The 22,949-nt window shown below is 37.1% G+C and overlaps 1 protein-coding gene across 1 annotated transcript in view; it reads left to right on the top strand.

Moving 5' to 3' along the window:
- CYYR1 (cysteine and tyrosine rich 1) overlaps nt 1-22,949 on the top strand; it is a 100,976-nt gene that overhangs the window by 26,453 nt on the left and 51,574 nt on the right. The window lies entirely within an intron of this gene.

The following is a 22,949-nucleotide window of genomic DNA, read 5'->3' as shown; positions in this document are numbered from 1 at the left end:
CTGCCAACCCAAGTTGAATGTGAAGCTTGAGCCAATACATAAACCTTGCTTGGATCAAACACTAAGAGCTTGAGATTGTATCACAATATTAACTGAAATCTCTATCACCTACCTCCCTAGGTCTGCTTTATGTTTCAAATTGTGAACCGAAGGGTTTGTCCTTGCTGTCCCTTGCTCTGTACATGAGTAACTTGGAGTCCAGTGGTTTTAAGTCAGACACTGCACATAGCCCTACCTGATTTCTGCATGACACAGTCACCAAGTCTGCATTTGCCATTCATACTACCTCGTAAATTCCCTAGACCTCCTGGTCCCATCACTTAAGTAACCAACTTTTCCTCATCCTTCCCTACTCTCTTTCAACATCACTTCCCGGGAAAACTTCCCTGAGCCCACATACTAGGTCAGGTCTGCTTGCTTTATGCTCTTACATGTGTGCTTTTCCTTCACAGAATTTACCGGTATTTACAATTATGAACTTGAGTGATTGATTCCTGGCTCCCTTGCTTGACTGAAATCTCCAGGAGAGTAGGATCTGTGTCTGGAAATGGCACACAGTAGGTGCTCAATCTATATTTACTGAATTAATGAACAAGTAAATATAGTACCACAAAAACCAGGACTAAGTGTAGGGAATCTAGAAATAAAGATCAAGGCACAGATGGAACCAGACCCAGTTAGAAGGCTGTGATGTAGGGTACCTGGTAACATCAAGCAGAATGTACATTTTCATTTGGGTGTTTCAGGCTGCTAGTGTTGTAAAAATAGTGAATAAAAATCAAAGGTAAAAAGTTCCTTTTTTTTTTTTTTTTTAACCTAAGTACTGAATTTTAAGAGCAAAGCTTCAGGTCCTTTATAATCACATTACAGTGACTCCTGCCATGCTTTTCTAAACTGAAACCTCTGAAGTATGGAGGAAATGATGTTTAAAGTGTACTAAGATGACTAACTTATATCTTTAGAAAAAAGTCTTAAGTTCCTGCTATACCTGATTTTGAAATGTTATAATTTGCCATTGCCTTTCTTTGATAACATATACTATTTCTTAATTCACATAGGATACACACATTTGTTAAAAGCATAATAAAGCATCTTATGAAAAAGGGGGCTTAATATCTGTCTGGGTTTTGATAATGTGTTACATCTTCCCTTCTTTTTCATGCTCTATGATAACTTAAAGCTTAAATGGCAAATAGGACATACAAACTTACCGACAGTCTGTTTGAGAGGGAAGATATAAACATCTGCCACGGAGACACTTCAGAGCTCGTCTGACTGATGGATAAAATAAGACAGTCCTCTGAAACTGGAGAACTGATGGTGGCCCCTGACTTAGCTCGGAAGCACATGCAAGGAAAAGAACCCTCAAAATGCAGCTCTTGGGTATAAAACAAATGAAATGAGAGGGCCTCCTGGTTCTTAGGGAGTGCTTTAATAAGACCTGGCTTAGTATTCATTATCTTAACTCCATATCTATGGGACTGAGTGCTAAGTAAAAATCTAACAAGCCTCCTTCCCTTTGCCCAAATGAATAGAATGAGCAAAATAGCACAGGTCTTTAGAATAGCAAATTTGTTCTGAACTGAGCCTCCTCTATCCCTCTTTTTCTAATTTCCTCCCTCCTCCTATTTGCCCTTACTCAACAAAACGCCATCTTAAAATGGCCTGTTCTTTTATCCAACAGAGACATCTGCTTTGGGCCAATAATTCTAGCAGGGACTACACCTCAGCAGTGTGGTGCCAGTGAATGAAATTCCAGTGACTTGTAGAAAACAAAACCAAACAAACAAACGAGCAAGTAGAAGTGATAAATTTCCAGATAGGGTATATTTCTATAACAGCATTTATGTAAAATGGGATTAGTCATACTGACCTTGCATTTGCAGGGAATAAAATTAATTTTTGTAAGATTTATGCAAGCAACTCTAATGGCACTTAGCTCTATCTGTCAGGGTCCTGGTGGGAAATAGATGTCACCCTCAAAATGGAAATTGAAGAGAGTTTAATATAGGGGCCTTTGTAAAGGGGTAGGCAAGGATTGGAGAAATCAACAAAAGATGGTGAAGTATTCTGGACCAGCAACCACAGAGTCTTTACTACCCCTAAGCCTGAAAGGAGAGTAGGGAGGTAACAGTGACCAAATTCCAAAGAGAGTAGCTGTGGGAAAAGGGCTTGACCAGAGCTATGGGGCTCTGTAAAGGAGAGCAGCCAGCCTGCTGGCTGACCCAGTAGGAAGCCAGAGGATCCAGAGTTTCCTTCTCACTTTCCTCTTCACCTCCATTCTTCTTGGCTAAACCCAAACAGAAGTTAGAGGACAAGATGGCCTGTTGATGCAGTCAGCGTGGGTCACTCAAGATGACCCAGTCAGTATGGGTCAGACTCCTTGGTCACTTAGCAGGATGGAGAAGGGTGGAGTGGATCAGGAGGGACGAGAGAAAAACACCCAGTCCTTTAACTCATAGTAATGGCCTGCCCACTGAGTCTGTACCCCAGTGCCCTGAAGTGGAAGACAGCAACTCAGATTAATGGATTCACTCATTTAAGATAAACCCTTTATTAAGCCCTTATATGAGGGAACACTGCTGAGTCCCACAAATAACAAAAGTAAGTAAGACATCATTTCTGCCCCCAAGAATTGCAGTGGAGAAGGCAGGCAGGTAAACAGGCTAATTACGATACATTTTTTGGTAAAGTCATCATTTTGAGATTGTTGCCAAATTGCTTAAACAAATTAGAAATCTAAGTGCTGGCTTAGTGCCTGAAACAGTGGTGAATGGCATGCTGTTGTGCTGGGAGCACTGAGTATGTGGTGCAATTAGAATTTCAGATTGTGTTTGTATCATTTCACACCTGCGTCCTGAATGCTTGACAAAAGCTTCTAGACCTTTTGCCGTGAAATAGTACATGGTTTTGTCTGGTTATGCTGTGTAAGCTACCATTTACTAACCTTCACCATCATCTTTTCACTCTCTTAACCAATACCAAGCATTGAACACACAAGCACACTGACAACTACAACAGCAACTTAGCTGATGCTTAATCATGATGAATTCTTGATTTGCTGCATATAGTATGGCCAAAATAGCAGTATGTTCCACCTCTAGGAACCAGTATCATTTCTCCATTTTAAAAAGAATTTTATTTTGAACAAAACAACCAGGCAGACTACTTGTGAACAGCTTGAGTTCTGTACGCAGTTCTCAACCCAGACTTTGCTAACATAGAAATGCAAGCAAAAGGGCTGGCTCTAGTCTCCAAGAGAAATACTGCTCATTCATTTACCATAGTTGTAGAGTTGCTTACCAATGCTTATATGTCTGTATCCCGTTGATATGTATCTGTGTTTCAACACAGTACGTCATTGGCACTGGAAGAGATGGGTTGGGCAGTGATAACAGAAAATTCTCAAGAGTGGGGCTTTAGAAAGATCAACTACTCATTGTTAACGAAGGTCCAAAGGCCAACCTCTTAATCTCTTCCAATATGCCCTGACCCTCAATCATTCTAGAAAACAACTAAGTACTTAAGATAAAATCCAGTAGCATCCAACCATAGAGACCTCTGTCAAAAACACTGCTCAGTAACTACTTAGGTCAAATTGATTTCTGATCAGAAAATTGCTTCTCTTTGAGTATGTAAATAATGATACCATTTCAATAGGTTGAACTGATTATTAGATTTTACTTTCAGTTGTTTTCCCCATTTTAACTTATTTTCAAAGTCACAGTAATGCATTTCTGGAAAATATCATTCAACAAGTATTTTTAAAATAAACAAGAACGTCTTTTAAATGCAAACCTTTTCAGCTAAAAGCAGAGATTTAGTTAGGAACACAAATGCTAAAGTTTTGTCATAAAATAAATATTTCTATTCTCTGTCAAAATAGTTTTTTCTATAGAGAACTTACCTTGTTTTTGACTGACAATTGGTCAGATTCCTTCCAGAATATCTCTAGATTTTTATTTATCTTCAGTGTCACTGATTTTTTTTTCTTTATCCACTTTTACTACTTGGTCTCTGTTAGAATTGCTGTAGTTTATTTCTGAAGTTTCTATGTGATTATTTATAAAATAGTGTATTCCTTTGTCTGAGATTTTAAAAAGTAATACTGATGCCTTAACTTTCGTTACCTCTTACTTTGTAGAATATCATATTTCTGGAAATCCAACAGGTGAGCCTAGCTTGTGATCACTGAACTGTTATAATATTTGAACAAAATACTCTCTTAGGACCTATAAAAGACTGATACTTCAAACTTGAATGTAGCTTTGAATATGACAGCCGTACCCTTTGTGTTCTGGAGGAGCTGAGCTTTCTTTATATATGATTCAACAAGCCCTATTCATGAAATTTTTTTTTTAAATGTACAAAAATACCAGTAAAATGGAGTCGTCATTCCAACTTAGATCATTTTTACTTTGATGATGAAAACAGATCTATTCAACAGTCAGTAATTGTCCCTATAATTAAAGATTTCTAAATTTATGGGAAAATATGAGATGCTATAATTTAGACATTCTTTCTCGGTTGGCTTTCTAACCTTTGAGATTTATATAATATTCACGAAGTAAAACTAAAAGTGAATTGGTTTGTCTACATAGCTTGTATTATTTTACATAAAGTATAAGAAGGCTTAACCATTTCAGGCCTACAAAAAAAGCTACTCTTGGTTAATTCCAAATTCCAAGCCCCAGTGAGTTGGTAAGAACTACTTATTTTGGTAATACTTTGGCCTGTGGAAAAAGATATAAGGGAAACTGACAGTGCTTCTGGCCTTTGCTCTGGCTATAATTTGTAATTTATCTGTTTCCTGTGCTGAATAGTTATGGAGGATAGCCATTCTCTGATTTCCGATCCTACATCATGAACAAACTAATGCTTTTGGAAGACAAAAGAGTTCAGAGCCTCTTCACCTTTAGAGTAGACCTACATTATTCTCTAATTCGTTATGTATGATTGACCTAAATGCTTGGTTTCTTTGTGTAAGGAGAAGAGTGCCTTCTCTGATCAAATTATCAAGGCTGTAGTGTTTTTAATATGTATATACGTTCCTAAGTGGAGTCCCTTACTTTTAAAATGCTTTCACTCCCTTATTCTTTTTGATACATAAAACCCTGAAGTAAAGATGGGAATTAATATACCATTTTAAAGGTGAAAAAACCAAAACTTAGTGTTGAGGAGCCTTGCACAGCTGGTATATGGTTGATCAGAAATTGGAACTTAGGTTTTCTGAAGCTTACACCCTGAAACTAAGGCAGAATGATGTTGTCTTAGTTTGCCAGGCTGTTATAACAAATACCACAAACAGGTTGGCTTAAATAGGGATCTATTGCCTCACAGTTTGGGAGGCTAGAAGTCCAAAATCAAGGCACCACGCTTTCTCCCACGTCCCACGTCTGCAGCATTCTGGTGATGGCTTGCCTGCAATTGGCAATCCATAACTCAGTCTCTACCTCCATTACATGGCCATCTGTCTCGTACTGTCTTTTCCTGTTCCTTTTACTTCTGTATCCAAATTTCTTCTTATAAGGACTCCAGTCTTATTAGTTTAAGGCCCACCTTGATTCAATTTGGCCTCATAGGTTCTCCAAAAATCCTATTTACAAATGAATTCACACTGCGAGACATGAGTCAATCCACAGCATATGTGTTCCTGGTATCTTTTAGTTAGAAGTTGGAATTTTTTTCATTGAAACATTGCATAAAATGATTTTCACAGTTGGAATTATTATATACTTCAGACAAACTGTAATTCAAACTGACTATCATAATATTAGCACAAAGTGTCTTCCACATTACAAGAAAGAGGTTTAAAATGTAAATTTTGTAAAACATTTATTAGTAAATTAGGAACTGCTTATAATTAACTTTCAGCAAATGAGAAAAAAAAAATCCACAAAACTGCTCTTCGTCAATGGGGGCCATCCATAACGTTATAAAAGTAAGTAGTTTATATCCAGGCAGTGGTTCATGGAGATCAGACAGCCTAAAATAGCCTTCATTAACAAGTGGATCCCTTTAAAAAATAGAATCTTCTGCCTAACATGGTGCTGTAAATTCATTCTTTAAATACCCCAACACATAAGAATAATATTTTTAATTAAAAAGTGTAATAGAGCTCAAAAATAAGATAACCATTTCCATGAACAACACCAAATAAAAAAATAGAAATAACACAGGTTTAATCAGGCCTCTGGGGAGGGAAGCAATCAGGGAGAGCTGGGAGTTAACTTCCAAAGGTCTTGCATGCATGATGGGGGAACCACATGGTGAGTACAAGAACCAAATTCATTGTTTGACACTGCCCACTGATCAGAGAATCTGAAATAACTGAAAGGAAATAATATGATAGAGCCACTAAAAGTTATTTCAAAATAAATATCTTTCAGATACTCAAAGATATAAAGGAAGAAGTCCATTAAAAATTTGATAACAGCAGCAAAGATAAATAGGCAGAAATGAAAAAGATGCAGCACTTAGAAATCCTAAAAATAAAAAAAAAAGTTGTATTGAGTTTAAAAAAATACAGAGTAAGATCTGTATACTGTTGAAGAGAGATTTAGTGAGCTGGAACATGGTACATGGGAACTCTAATGAGACATCAGAAAGGTGATGAGAGAAGGGATCGTCTGAATTTTCCATTCCAGTTACTAATTTATTGCCTTTCAGCTTCCAGATTCACCCTTTAATATATGTTCTATAAGAATATATAGAATTCCTTTAAGTGTTTCTCCTGTAAAGTAAGTATGATGTTAAGCTTTCTCAGGGGAGGACAGTGGAAGGCAGGTAGGGTGGCATCAGCCATGTGTATATGAGGACATCTGGTGGTGCTCTGGTTTTGCTGCCCCCCAAAAAATGAGACCCTTTTGGTGACTTTGTAGCCTTGGCCTGGCAGTAACCTTTCCCAGGCCTCTAGCCAGAGAATCCAGAGCCTGAAAGCCTTCCTACCTGCACCAAAGTCCTCTTACCACATAGGCTCAAGGATTTCCTCTGCAGACCTCCTCCACTCTCCTGTCCCCAGCCAGAGGGCTTCCACCCATCCTGTACACCCCCTGCAGTCTCCAGTGCAACCCACCTGCACCCCACAGGGTTCCTACTTAGTCTCTGCATACCCCAGACAGCACATCTGTGGGCCAGATGGTTCCCATCCCTTCTGCACATCCACACCACCATTTGCTGATCAGCAGAGAGACTTACTCTCTTTCACTCAGTAAAGAAGTCATATTCAGAGATAGTCACTGGAGCGTTTTAAGTCATGACAACAAAACTGAGTAAATAGCCAAATATTTACCAACAAGAGAAAAAAATCATGGCATATTTGGGCAATGAAATAAAAAACAGTTTTTAAAATAGAAACAATATTGTTAGAAAAAATAGCATGTTTTAGAACAATACACATATATAAAGTTTTGATAACAAAAACCTGTATTTATTCATGGACACATACCTTTAGAAAAGTATAAAATATGGTCCTGCCAAGGTCCACGTTCACAATAGGGGTTGCCTTTGGAGAAAAAAATGGAAGGAAATAAGACCATAGAGGGGAATAATTGTAGACATAATCTTCATCTGTAATTGCTTTTATATATTTGAGAAGTTGTGAGTTTAACAAAGCAATCATGCCTATCATACAGCATTCCTATATAGCTCCCCACCACTAATACCTTACATTGTTGTGACACATTTGTTACAAATGTTGAAAGATCATCTTCATAACATTACTGATATCTATAGTCTGTAGTTTATATTTGGTGTATTTTCCCACAAACCATCCTATACAATGTATTAGTACTGTATATTTGTTATAGTTCATGAGACAGCATTCTCGTTATTTGTACTATTGACCATAACCCATGATTCACCACGGGATTCACTGTGTTATATGGTCCCCTTCCTTTTACAGTCCATCCAGAGTATAAACTCAGTGGCTCTTAGTTTCATCACAGAGTTGTGTTGTCATCAACTCTATTTCAGAACATTTTCATTACTCAAAAAGGAAATATCCCATATCCCATTATGCCCCTCCCCCATTCTTGACTTTTAACATTGATATAGTACCTTTTTTGGCATTGCTGCAAAAATATTACAATATTACTATTAACTATAAGCTATATATTACATTGGTTGAATTTTCCCCATTTATCTCTATATTCTTAACACCTTGTAATAGAGGAACATTCTTGTATTTGTAAACCACCAAAATCACTGTTACACAGTCCCTAAATTATCCTCTAGCTTTCTTTCAATTGACATTGACTCCCTAGACTACCCTTTTTGGTCACAATCATATTTATAAATCAAAGTGTTGATTATACTCACTATAATGTGTTACCATCAACTCTAACCATTTCTTCACATTTACAATCCCCCCTTCTCAACCCTCCTTCTATCTTCAAGTAACTTATACTCAATTGTTTAACTCCATGAATTTACTCATTGTATTTAGTTCATATTAGTAAGACCATACAATATTTGTCCTTTTGTGTTTGGTTTTTTCACTCAGCATAATGTCCTCAAGTTTCATCCATGTTGTCAATATGCATCACACTTTTCATTTCTTTTTAGAATAACATTTATTCCACCAGTTAAGCCTGCTGATTTCAAGTTCAGAAAATAATGTGAGCAAGAAAACTTTTTATAATTTGTTGGCCTTGTATTCTGAGACATCCCCTCACCAAGATGGCATTAGAGGATTTGCCTCACTTGTTCTTTAATTTGATCAGAGGAACTGCTACTACATGGGGTAAGAGGGCCAAGCTGTGCCTGTTTCTTACCTGAACCGCCTCATGCACGTCAGCCTGGTGTACTTAAGGAGAAAATGTTACCAGCTCTTGCTCTTAAATAGAGAAGAGAGTCTATAATGGAACAAAGCTTTGTGTAAAAAAGGGTTTAGTACATGATTTGGATAATGCTATCAAAGGTTAATAATTATCATTTCATATCATCCAACCTGAATTTTAAAAAGGTAGGTTTTATCTTGTGTTTCAGTGATGCCTGCACCTAGGAGTTGTTTTTATTTTATTGAAGTCTGACATTCATGCTTGAATATACATTGACAATAAATGTATAGTAAAAGTTGTGAACATATAAAACAAACATGCGTATCATCATATGCGCTCCTTACATCACTGCATTACCAACTCCTTACATTATTGTGGAAGATTTGTTACAAACTGTGAAAGAACATCATCAATGTATTACTATTAACTGTAGCCCATATCTCAAATTAAGAATATTTTCCCCCAACCCACACAATTATTAACACCCTGTATTAGTATTATATATTAGTTATGATTCATGAGAGAAAGTTCTCATATTTGTTCTCTCCATCTTCTTCCACAGGACTCCCTGTGTTATACACTCTTGTACTTCATACAATCCATTCAAAGTGTACACTCAGTGGCTCCCATTTTCATCAGAGACATGTGCTGTCATTACCTCAGTCAATTTTAGACCATTTTCTTTACTCAAAAAGGAAAATTCCAATATTTCCAAATATCCTCCAATTGTTGTCTCTTAGAATTCTTATAATGTCTTCTTTATGATTGCTGCAAAAATATTATTACATTGCTGTTAACTGTCATCCATAAGTTGCATTAGTTGTAATTTTCCCATGTATCATCATATTCTCTTAGCACTTTGTAAAAGAAGAGCATTCTTATATTTATACCATAAACCACACTCATCATCTACCACCAAAATCACTGTTATACAGCTCCTAGATTATACTGTATTTTCCTCTCAATTGAAATTTATATCTATAAACTATATCCCTTTCAGACACAATCCCATTTATAAATCAGCAGTGTTGTTAAACTCTGTGTTTCCCTCAATTCTGTTCATTTCACACTTTTACAATTAACCTTAGTAATAACACTGCATGCATTATCAGCTCTCATTCTCAACCCACATTCTGTCTCCTAATATGCTATCCTCTAGAGTTGACCTCTGTGAGTTTACTCATTGTATTTAGTTCATATTAGTGGGAACATACTGTATTTGTCTGTTGCTTATTTCACCCAATATAACAATCTTGAGGTTCACCCATGTTGTCTTAGGCATTCTGATTTCATTTCTTCTTACAGCTGAATAGTGTTCCATCATATGTATATACTGTATTTTGTTTATGCATTCATCAGTTTATGGACACAGGGTTGTTTTCCATATTTTAACAAATGTGAATAATGCTGTTATAAACATCAGTGTATAAATGTCTGTTCATGTCCTTGCTTTCAGTTCTTCTGAATATATTCCTAGTAGAGAGATTGCTGGATGGCATAGCAGTTCTGTATTAAACTTCCTGAGAAACCACCAAACTGTCCTCCACAGAGGCTGTACCATTTTACCTTTCCACCAGCTATGAAGGAGTATCTGATTTCTCTCCATCCTCTCCTGCACTTGTAGTTTTCTGTGCTTTTAATAATGGACATTTTGTAAGGTGTGAAATGAAATCTCATTGTAGTTTTCATCTGCATTTCCCTAATAGCCAGTGATATTGAGCATCTTTTCATGTGCTTTTTGCCATCTGTATTTCTTCTTTGGAAAAATGTCTATTCAAGCCTTTTGTCCATTTTCTGATTGGGTTACTTGTCTTATTATCATTAAATTGTGCGATCTCTTTATGTAACATGGAGCTCAGACTCTTACTGGATATGTGGTTTCTGAAAATTTTCTTCCAAAGAATAGGCTGCCTTTTCACTTTCTTTAACAAAGTGATTGGAAGTTCAAAAGTATTTAATTTTGAAGAGGTCACATTATCTAATTTTTCTTTCGTTGCTCATGCTTTAGGTGTGAAATTAAGAAACTGCTACCTACCACGGGATCTGTAGATGTTTTCCTACATTGATTCTAGGAGTTTTAGGGTTCTAGATTTTATATTTAAGTCATGATACATTTTGAGTTAATATTTGAATAAGGTATGAGAAAGGGATACTCTTTCTTTCTTTTAGCTATGGATATCCAGTTCTTCTAGCACCATTTATTCAACAGACTGCACTGACACAGATGGGTGGGTTTCATAGCTTTGTCAAAAATCACTTGACCATAGATGTGTGAGGGTCTATTTCTGAGTTCTTGATTTGGTTACACTGGTATATCTGTCTAGATATCAGTACCATGCTGTTTTTACCACTGTAGTTTTCAACTCAGGAAGTGAGAATCCCCCAATTTCATTCTTCTTTTTTAAGACCTTTTTGGCTATTCCAGGCCCCTTACCCTTGCAAATAAATTTGATAATTGGCTTTCCCATTTCTACAAGAAAAGTCTGATTGGGATTTTTGTTGGAATTGTGTTGAATCTATAAATCAGTTTGGTTAGCATTGGCATCTTAATGATAATTTGTCTTTCAGTACATGAACATGGAATGTTCTGACATTTATTTAAGTCTTCTTCCATTTCCTTTAACAATGTTTTGTAGTTCTCTGAGTACGTCCTTTATATCCTTGGTTTAGTTTATTCCTAAATATTTGATTTTTTTAGTTACCATTATAAATGGAATTTTTTCTGATTTTCTCTTCTGATTGCTCATCAATAGTGTAGAGAAGCACTACTGATTTTTGCATATTAACCTTGTATCCTGCCACTTTGCTGAACTTGTCTATTAGTTCTAGTAGCTGTGTTGTAGATTTTTCAGGATTTTCTAGATATAGTATCATAGCATCAGAAATACTACTGATTTTTGGGTATTAATCTTATATCCTGCCACTTTGCTGAACTCATTTATTGGTTCTAGTAAATGTGTTGTGGACTATTCATGATTTTGTAAATAAAGGATCATATCATCAGTGAATAGTGAATAGTGAAGGTTTGACTTCGTCTTTTCTTATTTGGGTGCCTTTTATTTATTATGTTGATTGTCAGTTTCTCTCTTTTGTATAGTGCTTTTTTTCCTACGGCCTCTCTTTGGGTGATTTTTGGTTTATCTTATTCTAAGTCTTTAAAATTGCCCAGTCTTAGCTATCAAAATCAGGCTACATTCTTAATCTGTGTCTCTATTGTGTCTACATCCCAATAGATTCTGAGATTCCCAAGAATAAGATCTGTATAATCATCATATCACCAAATATATAGTGATCGCTTATAAATGTTAGCTCAAATAAATTTTCTCTCCCACAATTAAAAACTATAACAGGTATCTCTGTAAATTCAAGATATGAAAACAAAAGATCCATTTGATCAAAACCAAATGTGAATTTTATGACAAACCATTCATGATCACGAGCATAGTCTTCTGATATATATATATATATATATAATTCCTAAAAAGTACTCTTTGTTCATTTATCTAAGTCAGTAGTTTCTTAAGTTCTTTATTTTTCATTTTTTGAGGGGGCAGAGGTCACAGAGGCTTTTGAAGTCCTGATAAAAGCTGTTGAAATCATTTCACAAATTCATATGAATACACAATTTTGCAAATAATGGAGGGGTTCCAGGCCCCCTAAAACCCACTAATGGAATACATCAAGACTTGGTTAAGAGTATGTTCTATAGTTTTGTTTTTTAAATAACATACAGTAATTATTTATAATGGGAGTATTGTCCATATTGCCTATTGTTAATAGCCTCATGTGTGTAGGTGTCTAGTATTGTGGTAAAGTGAGTATAAAAATAAAGGTGAAATGCAAGGCATTAATAGGGTGGTATATGGGAACTCTGTATTTTACACATGAGTTTTTTGTAAACCTGCAAATTCTCTAAAAAAACAACAAAAAAATGAAGGTAAAATCTTTTTCAGGAAGATGTATGCTTTGAAAGAATACCACATAGAACAATATAACATCAATAGAAAACTATTGGTGAATTTTCACTTGAGATAGAATTTATTTGTATAGCAATGACAGTGTAACCTTTTTTGATCCCTACCACCACAGGTCCTTTCCTGAAAGGCAGATAGCTAACAGGGAGATAGTACAGCTCAAAAAAATAAAATAAAATAAAAAATAGTGAGAGAAATATTATAAATGCTACCCCAGCCTGAGAAAGAAATGGATTGGATTTGCCTTCTAAATACAAGCAAATATTTTATCTATCTCTCTGGGTTTTATTTGAAATACAGCTCTTCTGCCTTTGAGCCAGAGGCTGTGTCATGAATGGGCTCTTAGTAGGCAGATTGGAATTTTTTAGCATGTATCCAGAACCCAATAAAATAATGTTTTGCTGACCATTCTCTTTGGAATCAGATACACTCAAGCATTCACTAGAGGTAGTGTCTATTAGGAATTTTTTAAAAGAAAGATGGAAATGCCATTCCTTGGTCAGAATCAGAATTGAAGAAAGTCATTATTTACTATTATTAATTAATGTTAATGTGAACTTTTTTTCAGATGAATTAGATATGATGGTTTTTATTGGTATTTGTTATTGAATTTAGTGTCTTCAGTGTGCCACCTACCTGCAAAATACAAGAACTAAAAAAGTACCTGAATGTACCCCAAGTAAAAACTTATCAGCAGTGCTATATCTGTTTGTCTCAATTTTTTTAATAATCAGATAAGGCAATTTCAATCTTAATTAGGTAATGTAATAGACTAGTTCATGGGGAAACCAAGTTTGCTGATTTGTTCTCATAAAAATATCTCTCACCTGGATTATCACAATTGCCTCCTAACTGATCTTACTTTACTCTTATTTCCTATAGTTTGTTTTCAGCACAGCAGCCAGAGTAATTCAGACACCCAAGATTGGATCATGTCACCCTTCTGCTCAAAACCCTTCAATAGCTGGCCCTTCATTTTTATGCAGAGTGAGAGCCAATGTCCTTATGTCACCTCCTGGTTCCTCCATAAGCTGGCCTTTTAACCTCTGTCCTCATCTCCTGCCATTGGTCCCCTTATGCACCCTACTTCAGCCATATTGACTTCCTTGATTGTCCTTTGAGATGTCAGACAGGCCTCAGGACCCTGCTCTAGCTGTGCTGTCTGTCTGAATTCTCTTCCCCAGATGTCTACTTGGCCATTTCCTTTGCCATCTTCAAGTCTGTGGATCTCAACTCATCCACATCCTTTCTTTTGACCCTTGCTATTCTGCTTACCTACCCTTCTATTCTTTGTAGAACTTAATACCATCTGTCAATATTTAGACTTGACTTATTTATTGAGTTTATTGTCTTTTCTGAGTCTTCTTCCAGAATGTGATCTTCTCAAGGACAAGAATCTCATTAATGATATATACCAAACATCTAGAATAGTTCTTGGCACATACCAGAATCTCGGTAAATATTCGTTGGATCAAATGGATACATGTTCAGCCTAAGATTTGTTTATTAATTCATTCTGGGGATACAGCAAATGAACAAGAAAACATAGACCTGCCTTCTGAATGCTAATAGATTTTACCACTAACCTTAGAACTGTATTGCCATCTGTACACAGATAGGCTTAAGAGAAGGAGTACGGATGGTCTAGCCCAAGCTATTAAACTTTGAAAGAAAAGACATTTGTTGCAAGGATGTCAGTGATACTCAATAAATAGAAATTACTGTCCAATTTTTGAAGTCAGAGTGACACCCTGATCTCAGGCCCTGTCCCTTTCTTAAAGTAGACAGTGAGCGAGGAAATTGGATCAAAAGTATTGGCCACCTGTGTTTCTGTTCAGAAGGCTAAGGTTTAGGAAAATAGTGGTCTAAGAGCATTATAGAAGTGTGGAGCTGCAAGGAATTAAGTAGAATAATTTCTGCATTTCACAAATGAAGAGATTAAGGCAGTAGTAGGGTTAAGAAATTGGGTTCTTGGACAACCATGTCCGGGGCGTAAGCTTGGAATCACAGATGACTGCAGATACTTAGGAGGTGATTTCTACTTTCATAACCCGGGCACTTTCCCACCATTACCCTCTCAAATGCTGAGAGAATAGCCCCCTATATTTGAAATCGGTCCTCCCTTATTAATAACCCAACGTCTTCAACATGAGACACTGTGTGCAGTCAGTGTAAATACTGAGGCACAGTGGTTTCTTGATGTTGTAGACTAAGGCCTCAGGGTCATATGAAAGCAACATTGTGATATACAGAGTTGGAGAAGCCCTGGGGACCCTAGAAAGTGCATATATGTGCAAGGAATGGAAATCTTTGGGGTCTTCTGTAGATTTAATGAAGAATTATCTGAACTGTCTCAAATTATGGATTCCCCTCACCCTGTCCCTACCCCATCAAGAAAATTTAATATCTCTGATTCTCCATCCATCTGGGTCTTCTCCTTTTGAAAAGAAAGAATAAAGTAGAAAATATTTTTATATAAGCCAAATATATCTAGATGGATGAATAAGTGTTCTGCTGCATTTTTCTTTCAGTTGCAAGCCACTTCTGGGAAATAATTAGGTTTATCTGACAGCAGTACTTGAAAAATTAGGAAGTAATACTATATTAAAACCGCTTAAAGTGACAGGAAAAGTAAAGAATGGATTCTAGAAGGAGTAGGCTCAGATAATCCTAATAGAGGACTCTTATATTTCTTCCACAGTAATTCGCTTTACTGATAGGTACATTATTTTTTAATTTTGATCTTGGTCAAAATTATTATTGGGTAGATTATCCTAGTGAATTCTTAAATTCTGGCTAAGTATTTCTTTTATTATTCCCTAGGATGCCTTCATTACTTGCTGGTTTTTGAAATAATTTTAATATTAAGTAAAGAATTTTGAAGCAAATATGTTTTAAAATAGGTAACACACTCTAGTGGCCAATATAAGTGCCTTAAAGTATAACTGTTATGGTAGATGATATATATATATACACACACAGCTACTATCATCTATTTACACAGGTAACTTAGAATTTATTATATTTTATGAGATCTCTGTAAACCTACCAAAATCCTAGGAAATTTACCATGTAGCAGGGCCTTCAGTGTGATATTCTGCCATCAGTATTCTTTTTCAGAAAACTGTATTTCAAATTTTTAGGCTTAATAATGATGAATTGCCTTGTAGTCACAGAAAACTCAACATTATTTTTTCATAATTTAGAACGCATTGTTCTTCCATTAATAAATTCATTGTTTATCAAACGAGAAGCAAAGTCTCTTTTAATTGGCTTTTAAAATATCTAAAATATAAATTTTGTCCTCCACTCTAAATTGGCTTTCAAAGGGCCCTTGTGAACTATCAGGCCATCACATGATGTAAATTATATATAAAAGAAGTTATGAAGTTATTTAAACAGATTTTCTTATAAAAATACACAAATCATTATATTTCATCAAATACTTTGAAAAATGGATTGTATGTCAATAAGCCTGTACATACTAATTGTGGGGAAAGTATGTTTAGACTCAGATTTCTCATAGTGACTTTTCAGGTGGCATAAAACAAAGAGCCATGGTCTCCTTAAATAGCTTAACTGATACTATTTCATATAACTGCTTCTGAAAAATTCCAGTGACCAAAAGAATTACATTAACAATAAAGAACCAAGTCAGGAAAAAAAGGAGTGAAGGAGGGAACAAACTTCTCAGCTAAGAATTGCCCCATAAAGGAGCTTAAGAAATTGAAATTTCCTTTCTACATTTATTCTTTAGTACTAATAGAATGTTTTTTAAACATGCTTTTGAGTGTAGGACACTATAACGTCCTATGGGGAATAAAAAGATATGTAAAAACTCTGAAGTCCTGGGAGTTTATAGTATGTACACTAGTATTATTTTAGATTAAGTAGAGGAGCCGGGCAAATGGTACTAGAAAAAATGCTGTGAGAGTTGGGGAGATGGAAAGATCATTTCTGAATAAAGACCCCAGGGAGGGTTTCAGGGAAGAAGTAGCATTTAACATGGACCAGACAGCGATTCAGTATTTTGATGGGAATGGATGGGGGTGGGCATGGTCATTGCCCATCCAGGCATGAGCCAAGATGTGGAGAGGATAAGATGTGCAAGTGGTTGTTGAGAAGACAGTAAGTAGCCCGAGTAAAGAACAAAATAAAATAAGCCCGGAAAGGAAGTTTGGGCTCATTCATGAATAGCTTTAAAGACCAGAAATCCAAAGTAATTGTCAAGAGCAGCCAGTGCACTCTTCAGTTGCTCCCTGTGGTTATTGACATGTGGAACACAGAATACGTGTGAATTGTCCGTTCAATTGTCAGTTCAGTGATAGAAAAGACACAGTTATTTACAAGTAGAAACTAGGGAAGACATGGAAAAAGAGCTCAGTGCTACTGGGCATATCACGTTGAATTATGAAAAGGCTGCACTTTTCATTTTCCTGTCTTCATTTATTCAGTTAATAAACATTTATTGAAGAAGTATGGTATAGGATTGCAGTCCAGGGGGAATTGGTTTGGGTTCTCTTAGACCTGCCTTCAAATGTCATTTTGTCTTTCCAAGCTCCCAGTTCCTCATCTGGAAAACAGGATAGCACTGCTTCCTTGTGGGGCTGTGGTACGTGTTAAGTGAGATACTGTAGATAGAAGTCTCTCACAGGATCTGAAATGTGGCAGTAGTCAAGGTTAGTTAGTTCCAAGCTCTGCTCTGTCCTTTCCTCTATGTCATTACACCTCCCCCCACAACTAGAGCTACATAACTTCTCTGCAGGCTTCTCCACTCTCTGGACCCTAGGATGAAATGCAGACATAAGAAGGAATTAAAGAACCCTCCCCGCATCCGATCTTTGGGACTCAGTTCAGGTCACCCTCTCCGTAGCAATCTAGCTATTGTTGTTGTTATTTTTTACTTTCCCCGTCATTCCTTTGAAGCACAGTCTTTCAAAGACTGAGCCTCTATTTTCTCTTGCCAAACTCAACTGCACCCACTTTCTCCCCCTTACCATTGGATCTCTGCCCCCCAGGGGCTCCAGTCTGGGGTTCTTGCTACTTACAATGAACCTCACTGATGTTTTCAGCCAGACTGGTCTGCAGCACATTGTCTGCTTCTGGCTGGGGCATGGGCCTGGGCCTTTCAGAGCTCTTGTTTATTTCTCTTGGACCTGAACCACTCACAGCATTTAGTAGAGCACTGACTTGGATCTTTGGCCACACCACTGGAATTTTCCGTGGACCCTGCAACCAACGAGGTATGTGATTGTGGAATTATATGTGTAGTGAGGACAGGCGTGGGTCCCAGTTCTGTCCCCTCTCCATCATCTGTAGGGTTTTGACAGGCTACTACCCATGTCCATAGCATTCTTAAGGCTACAAAGATGACTCAGATAAGTCCTTAGACTTAAGGATCATATAATATAGTAGAGGGGGCAAGACAAGTGTCTAACCAAGTATTGGGCAAGGCCAGCATGTTGTAAGTATATCAGAGAAATATAAAGCACCCTGTTAATTCATAGACACAGTAATCACATTAGGGTGACATGTTTCTGAACATGCAGAAAGTGACATTTGAGCGGGCTTTCACTGTTCGGTAAGATATCAACAGACAAAGAAGACAACACTGCTAAAACAGGGAAGTACTATGAACAAAGATGGTTAAGAGAGTGTGAGGGAATATGATGTAGTGGGCGTGAAGGTTGGAAAGAATCTACTCTGAGTCTAGATGATCTTACATGCTTGCCTGAGAATAAAGCAGATAATTTGATGGGTATTGGAAATCAGGGCTGTAGAATATAGCCGCACAGGCATGGGCTGCCCAACCCCAGTGTTTGCATTCATATATGCCGCTTATTGGCAAACTTTTTTTGTAAAGGGTCAGAGGGTATATATTTTAAGGTTTGTGGTCTGTGTGGTCTCTGTTGCAACTACTCAACTCTGCCTGTACTGGGTTAAGTAGTGTCCACCACACAATTCCTGCCCAACTGGAACTTTATAATATGACCTTATTTGAAAATAGGGTCCTTGCACATGGTTAAGTTGAGGTTGTGCTAGATTAGGCGGGCACGAAATCCACTGAGTGGTGTCCAAAGAAGGCCAAGGGACACAGAGGTGAATCAAAGGGAAGACAGTCATGTGACAATGGAGACAAAGATTGTATTCATGCTGCCACAAGCCAAGGATGGCCAAGGATTGCCAACGACCACCAGAAGATAGAGAAGGCAAGGAAGGATTCTCCCCTAGAGCCTTTAGAGGGCACATGACCCTCCTGACATCTTGATTTCAGACATCTAGCCTTCAGAACTGTGAGATAATAAATGTTATTTTAAGCCACCAAGTCTGGTAATATTGTTATGGCAACCCTCAGAAACTAACAGACTTTGTAGCTCAAAAGCAGGCGTAGACGGTATGTAAACAAATGAGACTGGTTATGTTCCAATAAAACTTTAATAATGGACACAAAAATTTGAATTTCTAAAGTTTTCACATCACAAAATGTTCTTCTTTTTATTTTTCACCCATGTAAATATGTAAACAACCATTCTTACCTCATGGGCCATACAAAAATGCAGCAGGCCATGTTTGGCCTTTGGGCTGTTGTTTGCTGACCCCTAATATAGAGTCAGTATTGATTATTATCCTGGAGTTGTAAAACAAAAGGCTTGGTGAAAGCTATGGATATGGTGTTTATTAAAGATAGGTGTAATACTCTCTAGTGTAGATAAGAAACAGATTAATGGGAAGTGAGATGCACAGTAGGAGGCCAGTCCTGAACAGTTCCAGCAATGTGTGTGTGTAAGCTGGTTTTCTACATTTTTATTCCCAGCATTTACACACTGTATTGTCATTAGCCTGGCATTGTAACCAGCTGCTTGGATGTCTTTTATCAAAGAGAATGGCAGAGTGTCTAAAGAGAAGAATAAAAGGAGAAAAGCAATCATCTTCAGACTATAATCTTTTGGGAATAAAAGTAACCTTGAGGGGAGACAGTAGTATAAGTTGTCATCAAAATGAAACAAATGAATGAACATTCACTTCATTGTATAACACCTTATAAAATTCACTGTGCTTAATGTTATCCCCATTTTAAAAGCTAGTATGTGGCCATGTTTCACAAATGTTAGTTAGGTGAGCTTCTGTTGCAGAAAGCTTTCATTGCTGATTTGCTGTCTGCATTCCAGAATGTAGCTGTGGGTATTTACCTATGCCTGGCCTTACTGAATTTTTTTTCATCACAGTATAGGTATCTGGGCCAATAACTAGACAGGAAAATTCCATGGCAAAGTTCATTTGGAAGACTCATGGATCTATATGTATTGATTTCCATACTACTGACTGATATGTGGTCTCTGATATTTTGGGCTATCGGTCTATCACCTATAAGTGACTAAAGACATTTCTAATGTTAAGCATGTGTGTGTACAGTACAGTCAGTAGCATCAAGAAGCAGCTTCTGAACTAGAATGATGGGTGGAAGTTCCACAGAGGCAAGTAGCTGTTTAATATGGGAAATACTTTTCTATGAGATACAGAGAAATAAAAATGGAATAAGGGTTCTTGTAGATGATAAATGGCATGCTACCCTAAATTAATAAGGAATTATCCATGGGTACAGATAACACATTTGTTAGTTAGGGAATTGGAATAGATGACTTGGAGACCTTCTACCCTAATGTTGTAGTATTCCACTCAGTTTCCCAGAGTACCCAAAGCTTATTTGAGTGCTGGATCAAGTATTTTGCATTATAAATTTAGAAGGTTATATTTGGTATTTACAAATCTTCTTTGATTATACAAAATTGACAGGATATCATTATTACCATTATTAACATTTTATCACAACCTTAAGGTGATTAACGAAATTGTTATATATGAATTCAGTATCTGTCAAAGTATAATAACAAATGTACTCATTAGTTACCAAAATCCACCAAAAAAATGATGTTATTAAATAATCTCGATAAAACCTTAAATACACTCTAATTCTACTGTCCATATTTGATATTTGATCAATACCATACTGTGTCCCAAATACTTCAGTCCTTACCATCTAGTTGGCTGTTTTGTGCAATAGCTGATCTAAGAGAACTCCTTCCAGCAGCAGAGCATCAAGTAACCTGCAGCTGCCAATATTGGATTCATTCATTCTTGAAGACAATGATGACAAGAGTGTCTTAATAGTCTGTAAACACATGACTTTGGTAATCTTTAATGTTTGTTTGTGACCTGAATTTCCTTGACATTTACTTCATGCCTTGTACATAGAAAGTAAACCAAATCAGAGGCATAAACAGCTCCTCATTTTGCTACTTAGGCATCACAGCAGTTAGGCCAGAAGGTCTGGAAATTGTACTGTTCTCTATGGCTCTGACAATGATATAAGTATCAATACTGATGTAAAATAGGAGTAGAATTCATTTTCTCTCATCCAGTAAGTTTTCTGTGGTTCATACTGCATTATTCATGTACTTGCATTTGAACAGTGGCCTGAATTTTTTAGTCTGTTTCCAAACATTTTTATCTGAGATGAATGTGGAAACCCTCTGATATAAGCAGGATATGTATTAAGTCCCCATTTTGAGGGCAAATAGAGCCCCAGAGGGGAAGTGTGATTTACTTGAAGCCTAGCCATGGCTAGGGACTGACTGGTACAACCAGATCCTGTGCCCAGTCCTGCTGAAATCTACCTGTGCTTTTTCCATTGCATCATGCTAAATCTTGAAAAGATCATTTCTAAATTGACTAGTGTTTTAGACCTGAGGACAACAAACCAATATCCAGATGTTTTCTCCTGCCAGAGCACTGAGAAGACTGTACTTTCTAGTGCTCTTGTACCTGGCTGGGACCATGGTAGTAGTCTGACCAATGGACGTGATGAGAAAGGATGTGTGTCACTTCTGAACCTTTTGGTGGCAAGCATGGAGACCATGTGTTGAGATGGTGGAGCCATGAGATGCAAAGAGCCTGGATCCCTGAATCACTACATGGAAGCATCACCTGACCTAGAACATGCTTTGCTTGATCAAGAAATGAACTTTCTCAGTTAAGCCATTGAGATTTGAGGTTTTTTTTTGTTACTGTGGCATGAGCTCATTCTCTTCTGACCAATACACCTTCTCCAGTTCCTTTCACCAGCTGCTATCAGCACTTTCATCTCCTATTAAGATGTTTAAAGGAAGTAAAAAAAAAACTACTCTTTGGTGCTATGGAGAAAATAAAACAGGAGAAGGTAACAGAGATTAACAGAGATTAGTTAAGGTTTAGATGCTGTGATTTAAAATTGCTTGGTCAGGGAAGGAGTCACTTTTCAGTGACTTTTCAGGGCACATTTGACCAACAACTCAAAGTCATGCCGATATCTACTAGAAAGGCATTCTAGGCAAAATGAAATTGCAAGTACCAAGTCTTTGCAGCAAGTGTGTGATGTTTGAGGAAAAGCAAAGAGGCCATGGGACTGGAATAGAGTGGACAAGAATATTGCTAGGTGAGATATGAGAGAGAAGGAGGAAGAGGCATGCATGGAAAGTCTTGTGGACCATTAGAAGGACTTTAGCTCTTACTCTGAATGAAATAAGAGACCACTGGGGAGTGTGGTGAGGTGCAGTGACGTGTTTCGATTTATTTTTTAAAGCATTGTTTTCTGAAAGCATATATATGATCCTGAATGGTTCTTTGCATGGCTAATGAGGTTGCTATATAAAGCTTGCTTTGATCATGTGTCATTTTGATCCCCAACTAATTCTCACCAAACCAGTGCCCTTTTTATTGGTGACATTCAGGCTTCTGTCTAAGGTTCCCAGTAATAGCCTAGGCTGCAGTCCCTGATTTGGAATGCTTGCCATAAAGCTATCAAAGAGATTCTTGCAAGAGTCTTTATTCTCCAGGACTCCCCCCTGTAAATCACCAGGGATAGTTGGATATTATCCTATAGCATATGTGCTGTGATCTTAGCTTGGCGTGCCCTAGGGAATGCCAGAAGTGAATGCATTAAGATCATAAATTACTGTTATTTCCATGTGGATAACTAAAAGATACATTTGCTTCAGCATTGCCTACCCATCCCCACCCACATTGACCCCTCAGCCCACCCCAGAACTTAGTCCATCATATGCCTTTTCTCAGTTTAGAAAAACCGCACTACCACAGTAGCTCAGATCAGAAATCCAGAGATTGGTCACCCATTTCTAAAAGTTCTTTCCCCTATACC

Source organism: Dasypus novemcinctus, chromosome 4, assembly GCF_030445035.2.
Source record: "Dasypus novemcinctus isolate mDasNov1 chromosome 4, mDasNov1.1.hap2, whole genome shotgun sequence".
NCBI classification, from domain to species: domain Eukaryota; kingdom Metazoa; phylum Chordata; class Mammalia; order Cingulata; family Dasypodidae; genus Dasypus; species Dasypus novemcinctus.
Note: the sequence above shows the minus strand (reverse complement) of the source record. Positions and strands in the feature narration are given on the sequence as shown.